Here is a 15,228-nt window from a genome sequence, read left to right on the forward strand (position 1 = left end):
TATTTATTTGACAGACAGAGTTCACAAGTAGGCAGAGAGGCAGGCAGAGAGAGAGAGAGAGCGAAGCAGGCTCCCTGCTGAGCAGAGAGCCCGATGCGGGACTCGATCCCAGGAACCCGAGATCATGACCTGAGCCGAAGGCAGCGGCTTAACCCACTGAGCCACCCAGGCGCCCTCAAATAAATATTTTTTAAATGAATTTTAAAAATGATAAATGAGGCATGTTGCGGGGAGAGGAGACCTTCAGTTAAGCAAGACTGACTTTGACTCGTTCCTGAAACTTCACCTTAAAAGTTAACAATTTTTAGAAGTATAAAACCCACAAGAATAAAGAAAACGAGGAAAGACACAACAGCAAATGAGAGAAGTCAATAACATTCCAGAAGCCAGAAAGGGAGAAAAGTGGTAACTAACAGGAGCAAGAAAGCTGAAACCTAAATCCACGACGAAGTCATCGAGAAACAAGATGGTGATCACAGAAAGCAGAAATGGCTGCGAGGGGCTGCGGTGGAAGGAGACATGGGAGTTAGAGTTTGATAGGTACATTTTCAGATTGGGCTGATATAAAAATTCTGAATACTGACGGACAGTGGTGATTGTTACACAACAATGTGAATGTACTTAACACCACTGAATTGTACACTTTAAAATGGTTACAATGGAAAAATTTAGGTTATGTGTATTTTATCATATTACCACAATATTACCACAATAAAAAAGAGAAGTAAGTGGATTCATGCTGGAGAAATTCAAATAACGGAAGCCTGATGAAGACAAAACGCAGCATAGGGTGAGAAACGAGATGACAGACTGAAACTTCATTTAAGTGGTGCCCTCCCAAACACCAATCTTCTCAGCCCTGATGAAAGAAAGTCTAAAGATGAATCTCTGGGGAGGATGGAGCAGAGACCTCAATCTCAGGAACACAAGCCACAACTGAAAGCGAGATGAAATCCCTGACTGAAAAACAGGAAGAATTATGTGAAAGTCTGCATTCCACACAGGATACAGAAGGCAGTCTCCGAGAAGAAGATGGGACTGACAGATTGCCTGATATATCCAGCCATACTGAAAGCATCTTAGATTTGTCAGAGAATTGCGAATGGATTAGTAACAGGCACAAAGTACATAAAATTCCAAGCTCGGATAATTATTTGAAAAAACAATTAAGCGGGACAATAAAGGAAATGCAATCCCAGTGAATTTGTGACTCAGCTGTGAAAATTATTTGCATAGTCATAATAATTTAAATATTAAATAAAGAATTTACCCCCAAAATCCGATATCCTATAAAAGGAACATGACAGAAAAGGAAGTTTATGTAAATGTTTGCAGGCAGTAGATTAATTACGATGACTAATCCTCATTTTTCTTAGAAGGAAATAAAAATGAACTACTACTAAAATGAACTACTGTCTAAAATGAAAAGCCAACACAAAGCAGAACTGACTTAGAAAAATAAAGGCAAGTATCAGAACAAACAGCTAAAAGAACTAAAACTAACTGCCTCTAAAGACTGGGAATCAGAGGTAAAAAGAGGAGAGAGGAAAACTGCTGTTTCTATACGCTTTGAAATATTATTCTTCAATAAAACTATATATAAACAAATATACTTTAATTTTTGAATAAAAATTTAAAGAGGTAAAGCTGATTTTGTCATGTTAAAAAGATGTACAATTGTCTCAACTGAGTATACATCATTTTTTTCAAACTATTATGTTGATTTCTGTCAATTCTACTGAATTTTCAGTAGTATTGAGGCCCAGTGTACTAAATACCTTTCTTGTAACACAATTCACGAACTGATACAGTATGCAATTCACTGGAGAAATACTTTGGGCATGTAGCAATTCTAAAGCCTAATTGTTTAAAACTACTCCATGAACACAGTGTTTTATTTATTCCTTCCCCCCCCTAAGAATATATATTTAGATATATTTATACAAAAGCTTATATTATTTGTAACTCTTGGGTCAAATCCAAATTTTGACATTTTCAATGGCTAGCATTTGTAAGCACCAGGGATGGTAGTGTTTAATTTACCTTTAAGTCTGAATGTCAAACAATACAAATGGGCAAACTGAAAGGCTACCTCATGGAAAAATATACAAAGTACTAAATATGCAAAAGAAAACAGGAAAGAATCTTATCTGCAAGAACTGTAGCAACCTGCAACTTTTTAAAAGTCACATTCTTGTGGGTACAAATTCACCAACTAAATATAATCTAATTAACATATTTCTTCTACACAGTCAGAACCAAGAACCTCATTCCAGAAAAAGAAAACACTTCAAAGCACAAGATTAAAACCATGAGCAACTACATCAGAATCTATTAATTTTTTTAAATTAATGAAGTTCTTTTCATATAAATTTAAAAAACCATGAATCTTGGTTTCCCCTTCTAGTAGTACTAATAATAAACAGTGCTGATTTACAACATATAACTGCTCAATTTCATGTATGGACTACATAACAGATTTCCAAATATAAACAACTTCTACAAAGGCTTAAGAGCCTTAAAATCATATACAGTAATCCCCGGCCTCTTGTCCATGATTTTCTTTACCCTCGGCCAACCACAGTCCAGAAGCAGCAGCTGATTCTCCTTCTGACATAGTACCAGAAGATCAATGTAGCCTAATGCTACATCACAATGCCTACGTTATTCACATGACTTCATCTCACCATGTGGTCACTTTGTCATCTCACATCATCACAAGAAGGGTGAGTATAGTACAATAAGATATTTTGAGAGAAACCACATTCACCTAACTTTTATTACAGTGTATTATTGTAGTTGTTCTATTTTATTAGGTATTGTTAATCTCTCACTGTGCCTATTTTACAAATTAAACTTTACCGTAGGTATGTATGTATAGGAAAAAAACACAGTGCATAATGGGGTTTGGTTCTATCTGCAGTGTCAGGCATCCCTGGACATATCCCCTGCAGATGAGGGGGTACTAGTGCATGTTATATTATTTACACTGAACAGCCATACACTGAAACAAGAAACAGTGATGGATACAGCAACCAAAGAAAACTTAAGTATTTATCAATGAGTGTCCACATGTTAAGAAACATGAAAGGGAGAGATGCATATGAGACAAGACTCCTGCATTCAAGGAGTTTGAAATTTAGCAATGCAGAAAAGGTATGAAGTGTGTGGGGTGGGGCTTGCCAAGACTAAGACATGAAGACAATTCATGAACAATATAAAAGAGTGAAACTGCTGAGTATTAAACTATGAAATATAAATGATACTTATAAATTTAGAGAAGAGAAAAATAATGGTTGCCTTGAAAATGGAAAGAGGCCTTGAACTGGGCTCCAAGTAGAAAAGCATTTGAAGAAACTTGAAGAGAAAGATCAATGGTTCTCTTTCTAGATTTTGCTGTATACTTAAACTTTTTCATCATGAAATACTGAAAGCAAATGTATGCAAAATTTTTAAAAAGTAATCTGAGAGAGAACTGATCCAGAAAAAGGAAAATAAATGAAGCAGCAAACAGAGAGGAAAATTATATACGAAGAAAAAATAAACCTTAACCAACAACCATATTATCTTGTGTATCAATAAATGTTCATACTATTTTGACTAGCCTCATTCTATTATTTGAAGAAGAACAGGAGTGTTATAGTCACACTTCCATAAAGAGACTAACAAAGTTTTGTTTAGCAACAAAAGTATGTAAGAATAGCTGAGATTTCCAGACTCCCAGTCCTATAATCTATCTATTATACTGCATACAACTTTACATGTTAAGTATTTTACAGTGGATTGACTTCATTATCAAACTCAATCTCCTCTAACAACCAAGAGCATTAGAATGCTACAGTCACTGTAAAAAAGAAACAATACCCATTTTTGAGTAAGTATGATTTAATACATGCTAGCCAAATGGGTCTCACTTAAGACCATCAAACTTTCATGACCAGAACCATGGTCTTTCCAATAAATTGAGACATGCTACCATTCCAGTGTGTCTTCTAGACAACAGGCCATTCTAACGGTCAGAGAAAGGGAGGATGTTGCTAGGCAGCAAATTTCAGAGCTAAAGTCATGGTTTCAAGAATTCATATACAGAATTTTTTCAGTGTTTTTTTCTAAGTTATTTTGGTTGTAAACTGACAGCAACATAAAAAGGGATTAAAAATCCCTGGGGCATGTGGTTGGCTCAGTCATAGAGCACACAACTCTTGATTTTGGGGTCAAGAGTTCCAGCCCCACATTGGGTATAGAGATTACTAAAAAAAATAAATAAGTAAACTTTAAAAAGAGAAAGAAAAATGCTTAATATACCTAAATGAAAACATTCATGAAATGTACAAGTTATTATGCCATATGGTTATCCGTCACAAACTTATTAAAAGCTTTCTCAGAAATTATACTACTTGTTATACCTAAATTTTTCCCTTCTTTAAGTTAATAAGGTCTTATTAGCTTTTGCACATATACAAAAGTGTATTCCAAACTAGATTAATATTCATCACCAGGGCACCTGAGTGGCTCAGTCAGTTGATCATCCCGACTCTTGGTTTTGGCTCAGGTCATGATCTTAGCATTGTGAGATCAAGCCTCACATGGGACTCTGCACTGAGCTGCGAGTCTGCTTGTCCCTCTCCCTCCTTTTCTGTTCCTCCCCCTGCTTGTGGTGGTGTGCTCGCGCTCGCTCACGCTCTCTCTCTCTCTCTCTGTATCAAATAAATAAATAAATAAAGTCTTTAAAAATATATATCCATCACAAACTGAAAAACACTCATTGGTCTAGCAGGTAGGAGCCATAGTCCCTTGCATTCTCTCTTCCTTCTGTTTCCGCATGGGCAAAAGCACAAGACTCCTATGCTTCCCCATTACATTCCCACCTGAAACAGCCCTGAGCAATAGCCAGGTGCTTCCTCCTCCTCCTACAGAAAGCCACCACCGAATTAACTGATCCCATTTACTTAGTATACAAAGGGTGTGATTAAGTTTCTTTCCAATATTTTTTTAAAGATTTTGTTTATTTATTTGACAGGGAGAGAGACAGACCAAGCAAGAGAGGGAACACAAGCAGGGCAGTGGGAGAGGGAGAGGCAGGCTTCCTGCTGAGCACAGAGCCTGATGCAGGGCTCGATCCCAGAAGGCAGTCGCTTAACCAACTGAGACACCCAGGCGTCCTCTTTCCAATATTTTTATGTGTGTTTATGTGTGATTGGGAGGAGGGGGGAAAAGAAGTCTTGAATAGAGGCACAAAATAACCAAGGACCTTCAGCCCTCTAAAGCAGCTGGGGCACAATGAAAAAAGCAATTGTACCTGCAGTGGAAGACCAGAGCCTTAATCCCAGATCTGCCACTTTACTACTACTTAGTTGAGTGACCACCTTCGAGCATTTCTACTTGCCATGCTTAGCCTCCAATGGCACATCTTGGAAACTACCTTAACTTAGCAGAGTCTTTAATGATGATGATGATGATGATGCAGATGCAGAAAAAGGAGACAAAATGGAAGCAGCGGCAGAGGTAAAAGAAACAGAAATATAGAAATAGAAATAGAGAAGTGGAGCTGATGGCGGGAGCAGTAAGCCTTAGGAATTGGTAAAGAATTGAAGGCTGCAACATGAACGAACTGGAGAATCCTATGAGTCTGGTAAATAACTAAAAAAAACACATGAATGGTCCTGTACACTGTAATTTAAAATCTTATTTAACCAACATTTATATAGTGATTATGTGTATCATTATTCTAAGCGCTTTACAATTTATTTTGTCTTCATAATAGCCTTATGACATAGGTATCCCCATTTTACAGATGAACAAACTGAAGTAGAGATAATAAACCACTTACCCAAGTCACCCAGCTAAGTGGTGGAGCCAGGATTCAATTTCAGGGAATCTGGACCCTAAAACCCATGCTCTTGTGCAGCCATGTAGCTGTGGATGGATTATTTCTACTTACCTTTGGATATATTGTGTGATTTTTAGTACACATCTTCCTGACCACATCTATTTTAGATTAACATTTAACATTTTAGGGGCGCCCAGGGGGCACAGTCGGTTAAGCATGTGACTTCATTGGGGCTTTGGTTGTGATCTCAGGGTCGTGAGATCAGCCCATGACAGCAAGAAGTTGGCTTAAGACATTCTCTCTTTCTCAGGTGCCTGGGGGGCTCAGTCTGTAAACGTCTGCCTTTGGCTTGGGTCATGGTCCCAGGGTCTTGGGATCAAGCCCCGCTTCAGGCTCCCCATCCCAACATCCTGGGATAGAGCCCTGCAGCACCCAGCTCCCCGCTCTGTGGGAAGCCTGCTTCTCCCTCTCCCACTTCCCCTGCTGTGTTCCCTCTCTCGCTGTGTCATACAAGTAAATAAAATCTTAAAAAAAAAAAAAAACCTTCTCTCCCTCTCCGCCCTACCCACACCCCTCGTTCACGCACGTGCTCTCTCTCTCTCTCTTTCTAATAAATAAATCTCATTTTTAAAGGGGAAGCTAATGAAGATTTTGTTTTGTTTTTTTAAGATTTTACTTATTTGTCAGAGAGAGAGAGAGCGCACAAGCAGAGGGAGAGGATGAGGGAGAGGGAGAAGCAGACTCCCTGCTGAGCCAGGAGCTGGAAGTAGGACAGGATAGAAAGACACCATAGCAGGACGCTGGGATCATGACCTGGGTCTAAGGCAGGTGCTTAGCAGATTGAGCCATCCAGGCCTCCCAATAAATAAATTGTAAAAAAAAAAAAAAAAAAAAAAAAAATTTAACATTTTATTATCTGTATCCTATCAATAAGGAAATAACTATAGTAGGTATCAAGAACAAACGAGAAAGTGAGATAAGTGTTTTATCAATCATATTCACAAACTCAGTAACGAATAGTAACAATCACTAAAGTACTACATTAGCCTTTCAGGAATTTATTCTTTTTAACTTTTTGAAAATATATCAGTTCATGTGCCATGCACACACACAACGCACAGAATATGGACTATTGTGTATTAAATTATAGTCTGTTTCAATGATCGTGTATTAAACTAGTTAAATACTTGACCAACAAAATATTCCCTAATGGACACAGACACCATTTCACTGTAGTTACATTTCACTGATAACTATAAAAAACTCTATGTAATTATATCAGACAATTTTTAATTGCTGCCACCACAAAGTTTTATCTAATAGTTGAGCATAGTATTAATATTTATTAAACAATCTCATTAAATATATTTGTTATTAATAGTAGTATATCATATTCAAATAATTTCCCCTAAAGAATACATATTGGTACTTCCCAAACTTATCAGCATATTATATTTGTAGTACCATTTTAAAATACTGGATAAACCATAAAGAGGACTAAAAGTTAATTTTAATTTTATGGAGGATTTGGGATCAAACTGAATGTTACACAACCCAATTAAAACAACAAAATCAAATATATTCTTTGGAATATAGAACCAAAAACCAGACTTTGAAAAGTCTTATTAACATTAAGACAATAAACTAAATTTTGAAACCATTCCCAGAAGTGTTAATGCTACATGTGACTCTTCTCCATAAGGAGAAATTTATGCAAAATAAGCATGTCTTAAAAGCCAACTCAAAACAGTGTTAGGGTGAAAATAAAAGACATGTGAAGACAACTTTACTGAACACTAGGAGAAAATTTTAGGTTAAAGTAGTATAAAAACATTAACTGAAGAATATGTGAAGAGAAAAATTAATGAAACAGAAGGGGGGGTTCTAATTAACCAAAGATGAAAACAACAGAACACAAACAAGGAATTCATATGCAGAACATTTTTTGGAATTTGCATTGAAAATTAATGGTACAGAGTAATCATCAGAAAACACGAGGTCTCATCTAAAACATAAAGAGCGTATATCACATTTTCCCATGCATACTCAATGAAGACTTTCCCTCCATTACAAATAGACAAAAGGTTTTTGTTGGTACAATTTACTATGCCTATTCGCAGCCCTAGGATATTTTTGCACCCAATCTCAAATTGGAAATGGGATGCTATCTGTCCTCAAAATGTCGAGTTACTGGCAGAAACGTAGCTCCATGTCTAATAAAACTTTTATGCTCCACTACAAGTCTTTTAAGTGGTATTCTTGTTTACTTGTAACTAAGACCACCTATGTATTTTAAAACATAAATCAAAACTTATGGGACATACTGTTCACTGATTCAATAGATCTGAATTTTTCCCTAATATTAGAATACAATCTTAGTTAGCACTTACTAAACCCTACTGCTAAACAAATTAATTTATAGTATATGTATCCTTCATTTTATGGAATTAGTTTTCCAAGGTTAGTACACAGTGAATCCTACTTTCCCACCAAAGCAGAGAAATGTTTCCAAAGAAATACACTCCCAACACATAAGCCAGAAACTGTCTACTGCAAAGGAAGGTTGACATTTCCTTTGTTTCCATTTCCTCATTGGTAGTATCAGGTACCATATGACATGCAGTACTCCTTAGGAATGAAAAGTGGAAACATGTTAAGAATTAGAAGATTTCTACAACCAGATGCACAACTGTGACCAACTTAGGAAGTATGGAATTAAAACTGGCTGTCCATTTACTCACATCAGACTCCATGATTCTACTTTGATGATGAAGGAAAAGTGTGTGTTTTTAAAGTTACACAGTACTGCATTAAACAGAAAAGACATTCTTATATCATAAGAATTTTTCTATCTGAAAAAATATACTTTGTAATGGGATGCAATTGCTAACATAGTAGACAAGTTATTTTCCTCTATAAACTATACTTTGTTTTGTTCATTTTCCTAAATAAACTCTCATTTCCATCTCCCAGATTTACGCTTTAAATTCCTTTAAAAGCTCTGTCTTAAAAAATCTGTAAAGGGGCACCTGGGTGGCTCAGTAGGTTAAGTATCCAACCCTTGATTTCAGCTCAGGTTATGATCTCACGGTCTCGGCCGGGCTCCATGTTCAGTGTGGAGTGTGCTTGAGATCCTCTCTCTTTCCCTCTCCCTCTGTCCCACTCCCCCCACCCACACTGCTCACATTCTCTCTCTCTCTCTCTCTCTCTCTCTCTCAAATAAATAAAATCTTTAAAGTCTGTAAAAATATTTAACTAATACCAATTTTCCTTTCTGGGGGGCAAAAAACCTTTGGTGATCTCATTTCTATGAAACAGCTCAACTCTGAGCCTGAGCCCCAGGGGTGAAGTAGGCCTTCAGAACCTACCCTTCTCCTCTGCTTTCTCCCGAGCCACTATTACCCATCTCATTCCTAGCACTGAAGAGCAAAATGCAGAGAAACACTGCTCCACCACTCTGGCTACTTCGTACTAACAGCTTCTGACTCAAACTCCTCTTAGGAGCCCAAGAGAAACCCATTCCTATCACTGTAGAAGCTCGTGATACCTAATACATGTACTGAGTAGAGCTGTTGATGGTCCTCTTCACACACAGCAGTGGCAACGGCACTGCTTACTGACAGCCACACAACAGTGGCCATCCGTAGTATGCAGAACTGTAAGATCCAAGATCTCTACTTCCCATGGTACATACCCTGCACTATCCATGGGGCTGTGAAGATAACAGATTTCACTTCCATGATAAAGCTGACTTTTAAAAAGCTGACTTTAAGAAAAAGTGATTATCCAGGGGGACCCGAGCTAACCACACAAACCCTTTAAATCTAGGTCTAAATAAGACAGAGAAGTCAGGGAGACTGGAGGGTGAGACACACTAGACATGAGCAACAATCTCCCCAGTCGACTTTGTAGATGGAAAGAGCCATGTGGCAAACAATACAGGCAGTATCTACGAGCTGAGCGTGGCTCCTACTTAACCAGCAAGGAAATGGGAGATCAGTCCCACAACTGCAAAGAAGTGAGTCCTGCTAACAATTTGAGCTTTGCAAGTAAGCTTTGGAAGATCCTCTACACAAGAACTCAGCCCATATGACAACTTGATTTCAGCTTTGCAATACCCTGAGTAGACAACCCAACCACACCACACCCAGACTTCTGACATACAGAACCCTGCGCTAGTTAATAAATGGGTGTTGTTTTAAGCCACTGAGATTGTGGCAATTTGTTACACAGTGACAGAAAACGAATACAGGGACTCCTTGGAGGGTAAGGGTATAGGCTGCTACTGCGGCAGATTTCCATTTACCAAGAGCAACACCACAACAGGAAGGCCTGATACAGAGCATACAGTTGACCGAAAACTAAAGAAGGGTCACCATAATGAAGAACATGCTTGGAAACTGCAAACTGCCCTGCTTTCACTTCCTTCATATTTATCATTACTAGACCAAACATATTCATTTGTCTGCTGCTTCTGTCATTCACCGGAATGAAAGCGCCATTAGAACAGGGACAGGTCTCTCATTCTCTGCTGCACACCGAGCACCTTAAAAAATGCCCGGCACGTAGGCAGGCAATACGTATTTCCTGAATTAGCCATCTATAACCCAAATTCAAACCATGTTATATATGAAGTTTTTTAGACTGAGAAACTGAAATAACTACATTATCAATTGAATATGCTGCACCCAGCAAAGTCCATCTTAATAAATAATTTTCCTTTAATACAAAACAGAGGGGCACCTGGGTGGCTCAGTGGGTTAAAGCCTCTACCTTCGGCTCGATCTCAGGGTCCTGGGATAGAGCCCTGCATCCGGCTCTCTGCTTGGCGGGGAGCCTGCTTCCCCCTCTCTCTCTGCCTGCCTCTCTGCCTACTTGTGATCCCTGTCTGTCAAATAAATAAATGAAGTCTTAAAAAAAATCCAAAAAAAGATACATGTCTCTCCATATACAGTTGTTTCACAGATGCTCTTACAGATGCCTGAACAGATGCAATCCATTAAAGAATATTTGCAGCCTGGTAAACATATCAATAATAACAGAATGGCATTTTGGTAAACAATATGATCATGAAACCCCAACATAAAACTACTGAAGAATTTATTTTCAGTTGATGGGGCCAGTTCAAGTCCTTGCTTCTTTCCACACAATCACCCCACCTCTGCAGAGCCAGAGCTGAAGAATCCTAATATCCCTGAAGAAACACAGAACCAGAAAAATCTCCAGGTGAGCAGTAGAGCATATTTCTACATGGTGGATCACATTTCCATCTCGTTTCTTTGTTGTAACAAATCGCATGTTGCTCAAAATAGGTTTAAAATAAGTTTAAAGGCCCTAATACAATATAAAAGAAATATCGTAATAATCATACTTCCACTAGATACAGATTCCAGACTCGGGCACTTTCCAGAACATGTAATGGCAAAAGAGATACCCAATTCTCTTTTAACACATTTCTTTTCTGCCAGAATCAATTACTTATACAGCACTTCCCAACTTAAACAAGGTACATTCCTAAAAATGATTTTTTGGTTGGTTGCTTGGGAGTCATGAACGTCTTTCTGCCCCAAAGAATCATTGTTCTAAATGATGGTTAGATGATGCAGTACTATACTTCAGGATGGTTATAGGGTTTGGGGCCCCTGCAACTGCCGCTATGTATTTGTCTACTTACACTTGATCTCATTCTTTAAAATGGGGCAAGGGACTAAGGCTGAATCATTGTATGTATCAATTTTTTTTCTCAAGTACTCCAATTCCTAAATAAAACTTTTTTACATTTAAAAAGGTTAATCTTAAATCGGGACCACCTAAATTCAGCTTGAAAAAAGGTGTGGAAAGCACATATTCTACTTAGATAGATATTCCTGAAAACAAATTTTATAATGCAGAGAAAAACAAAGCACTATTATAGGTAATTCACAGAATGATTTTAGCACTATAAACTCAAAGAACTTCCAAAATTTATTCAGAGTTCAAGGACAAATTTTCTTTTTAAAGACAACAAAGAGCTTAGATTCCCGGGCTGCAGCGGGAGGCGCGTCGGTTAGTTCCCGTGCACCGGTCCCCGCCGTTTTTCCGCCAGCATGCCGATGTTCGTGGTGAACACCAACGTCCCCCGCGCCGCCAGGCCCGACGGACTCCTTTCCGAGCTCACTCAGCAGCTGGCGCAGGCAACCGGCAAGCCGGCCCAGTACATCGCGGTGCACGTGGTCCCAGACCAGCTCATGGCCTTCGGAGGCTCCAGTGAGCCGTGCGCGCTCTGCAGTTTGCACAGCTTCGGCAAGATCGGAGGCCCGCAGAACCGCTCCTACAGCAAGTTGCTGTGCGGCCTCCTGGCCGACCGCCTGCGAGTCATAGGATCTACATCAACTACTAAGACATGAACGACATGAACGCGGCCAACGTGGGCTGGAACGGCCCCACCTTCGCCTGAGGGCCACACCTGCCCAACCGGCCCGCACCAGGCCCTGCCACCCGCGATATTGTGCCCACTTCGCCCCCAACCCCCACAGCGACCCCCACTTCCAAGTCCGGACAAATAAACGGTTTGGAGGCTTGGGGGGGAAAAAAAAAAAAAAAGACAACAAAAATAAAAGTAAAGTGTTAATACACTAACTTCACCAATCCACCAAAAGTTAAAAGAACTTCACACCTGTGAAGTGTTGGTTCATACCCTGGAGTATGACAGAGAGACAAAAACTGCATAATAACTATTCCTCAAAATTATTCCCTATCCCTATAAAGATGTACAATCAAATTTCCTAAAAATAGGATCCGAAAGGGGGGAGGGGAATTCTATTCCTCTTTAGGGAAACTGTAATTGTGTGCATGCGAATGTGCATACATAGGTAAGTGTATTATGTATTTGTCTACATATATGGCAGCCTAATTCATGCTTATGCCTGGATCTACAAATTAATCATTACTATTGAAGTAACTAGCCCTGCTAAAATCTCTGTCATAAGCATAACATGACTGAAATAATGTTTTAACAGTTACTTATTTGAAAGCCATGAATCTATTTCCTCATAAATGTCTTGTTCTTTCTCCACATTTTTATTCACTATTTATATATATACCCCAGATAAAACTTGCTAACGCACCAAGAAAGTATTTTATCAATCTCTACATGTTTGCCAGTGGGAACTGGCTGAATCCAAATATATCAGAATTACCAGAATGCAGAAACTTCTTAGTGTGCACTAAATGGACATAACCATATCCTGATAATGCAAGTTATCAAAAACCTTTCCTTCATTTTTCAACAGCATCACACATACCTTTTTGAAACACCCTAAGACTTCTGGGACATCATCGCTCTCTCCTGGTTCTCACTTGTGTGACCACTCACTGCCTGTTTCCACAGCAGATTCCTCATCCTCTACCACAGCTCAGCATCTCCCAAAGCATGGGATATATACCACAGTAGGTGACACATATATAATAATGAATCGTTTCATGAGAAAGTTATTAGCTTGTCAAGCCCTTGAGCCTTCTAATTACAAAGTCTTACTGTTTTTTTGTTTCATTTGGTTTTTTTTATTGAGTAAACTTAAACTCAGAGTATTTATCCAGCTAAAATTTAATACTATTCTATTTGGTGTCATCACTTTCATTTTTCCATTGCCAACTGCTTAAAGCAAGTTATATTTGTTTGCCATTTTTAGCACCAATATAATATTCCCCTTTAAAATAAATGTATTTAAGTTAAAAAGTCACCTAAAGAATAATAAGGGAATAACTGCATTTTGGAGTGGTCCTTGAAACAGTGATACATCAGAAACACTGTTCTGACCAGAACTGTGGCTATTTCTAAACTCAATTCTTCCTCCACATTTTCTCACTGTGATCACCCCAAATACTCAGCGAAGCTCCATATTTCGATTTCAGATATTGTGCCAGAACATCTGATGCTACACCTTCAAATAAAACCCATTCTCTTCTGGATCACTCTATCACTACCAACACCACTTCCAACTTCACCATCAGAAGCTAGCCAAATTCCCCTTTACCACTATTCACACAATCTCAAAACCTAGGCATTATCTTCGTCTACTCACTGATTTCCAGCAGTTACTAAATTCACTCATTCCCAAACACATCTTGGGTTCCTGTAGCACATGAATAAAATTATATCATCTTAGAAAACCATTTTCTTTTAAAACTTCATAATCTATGAGAAGAGAATCAAGCCTTGTAGACTCTTTCTCCAAAGTTTTGAGGTAGGGGTGCACTCAGGAGGACATAAGATTAAACAGAACTAAAAAGAAATGCCTGAGAATATTAAAGTGGTTATATTTCTAAATGATAGAAATAAAAATAGGTACCATCTTCCCCACATTTTTCTGTATTTTATACATTTACTGTATTTTTATAATCAAGAAAAAATATATTCTACAAAATATTCCCATCCAGACTCATTTCTCCTTCCCTATTCAAGCATTCTGGTTCAGACTCTCATTATGTCCTCTTGCCTAGCCTCTAAACTGACCTTTGTGAAGTTTACTGCCCAAAATATTATACATACAGTTATAAGAATAATATTCTTGAAAAGTTATCTTTACTAAATTACTCTTTTATTCCACAACCTTTAATGACTCTCTATTGCCTGTAATAATAAGAGTTTTCTGCTCTAGTAACTTTTCAGGTTAGCTATTATAATCTAGACCCAATCCTACCAATATAAAATAAAGGAGGAAAACAGTATTATGACAAGTCAAATATTAATGCTTTATCAAAAAGTTAAATGTAAGTTAAAACTATTTAAGATTCTAAATCTGGCATGCTGTTAGTAGTTCTGTAGATACTATTTCTCAATATTCCTAAAAATTAGGAATTTCTCAAAATTCCTAGAATTCCTAACATTTATTATATACTCAATTTTGAGAGACTCCCATGTTAGAGAACTACACCACCAACCTAGACTGAGTTTAGCACGCAAACTACAGTCCAGTTAGTCAAAAGGTATTAACGGGTGTATCCACACAACAAGGATATACTTATACTGAACAAGGATATACTTATACTGAAGCAGAGATATGAGAAAATAATTAATGGAATTTCTAATGGTATAAAATCAACACTAGTAGGAAAGTGCCAGGCCACCAAGCACAAAGTAAATTAAGCCAAATATATTCAATGTAGAGATTTTCTTCTAGGTCTTCGTTTATTTGAAGCAATTGGTATCTTTGCTCTATAATATATCACCTAAAGGTTCTAACTCTGTAATATTTAGAAGGTATTTACTTAGCACTTTTTTATGCCATTTCTTTTTTTATTATTATTATGTTCAATTAGCCAACATATAGTACATCATGGGTTGATGGGCAAAATTTACATAAATACTGAGGCCACAAATGAATACTAATGGCACACACACAAAAGTTAAAATTAAA

The 15,228-nt window shown here is 37.9% G+C and overlaps 1 pseudogene; it reads left to right on the top strand.

Annotated features, from left to right (window-relative positions):
* The first annotated feature begins 11,916 nt into the window (after positions 1-11,916).
* On the top strand, positions 11,917-12,266 carry LOC111142318 (annotated as a pseudogene).
* The last annotated feature ends 2,962 nt before the right edge of the window (positions 12,267-15,228 follow it).

The sequence above is a fragment of the Enhydra lutris genome, unplaced genomic scaffold (genome assembly GCF_002288905.1).
Source record: "Enhydra lutris kenyoni isolate GAN:26980312 unplaced genomic scaffold, ASM228890v2 scaffoldscaffold7, whole genome shotgun sequence".
Taxonomy (NCBI): domain Eukaryota; kingdom Metazoa; phylum Chordata; class Mammalia; order Carnivora; family Mustelidae; genus Enhydra; species Enhydra lutris.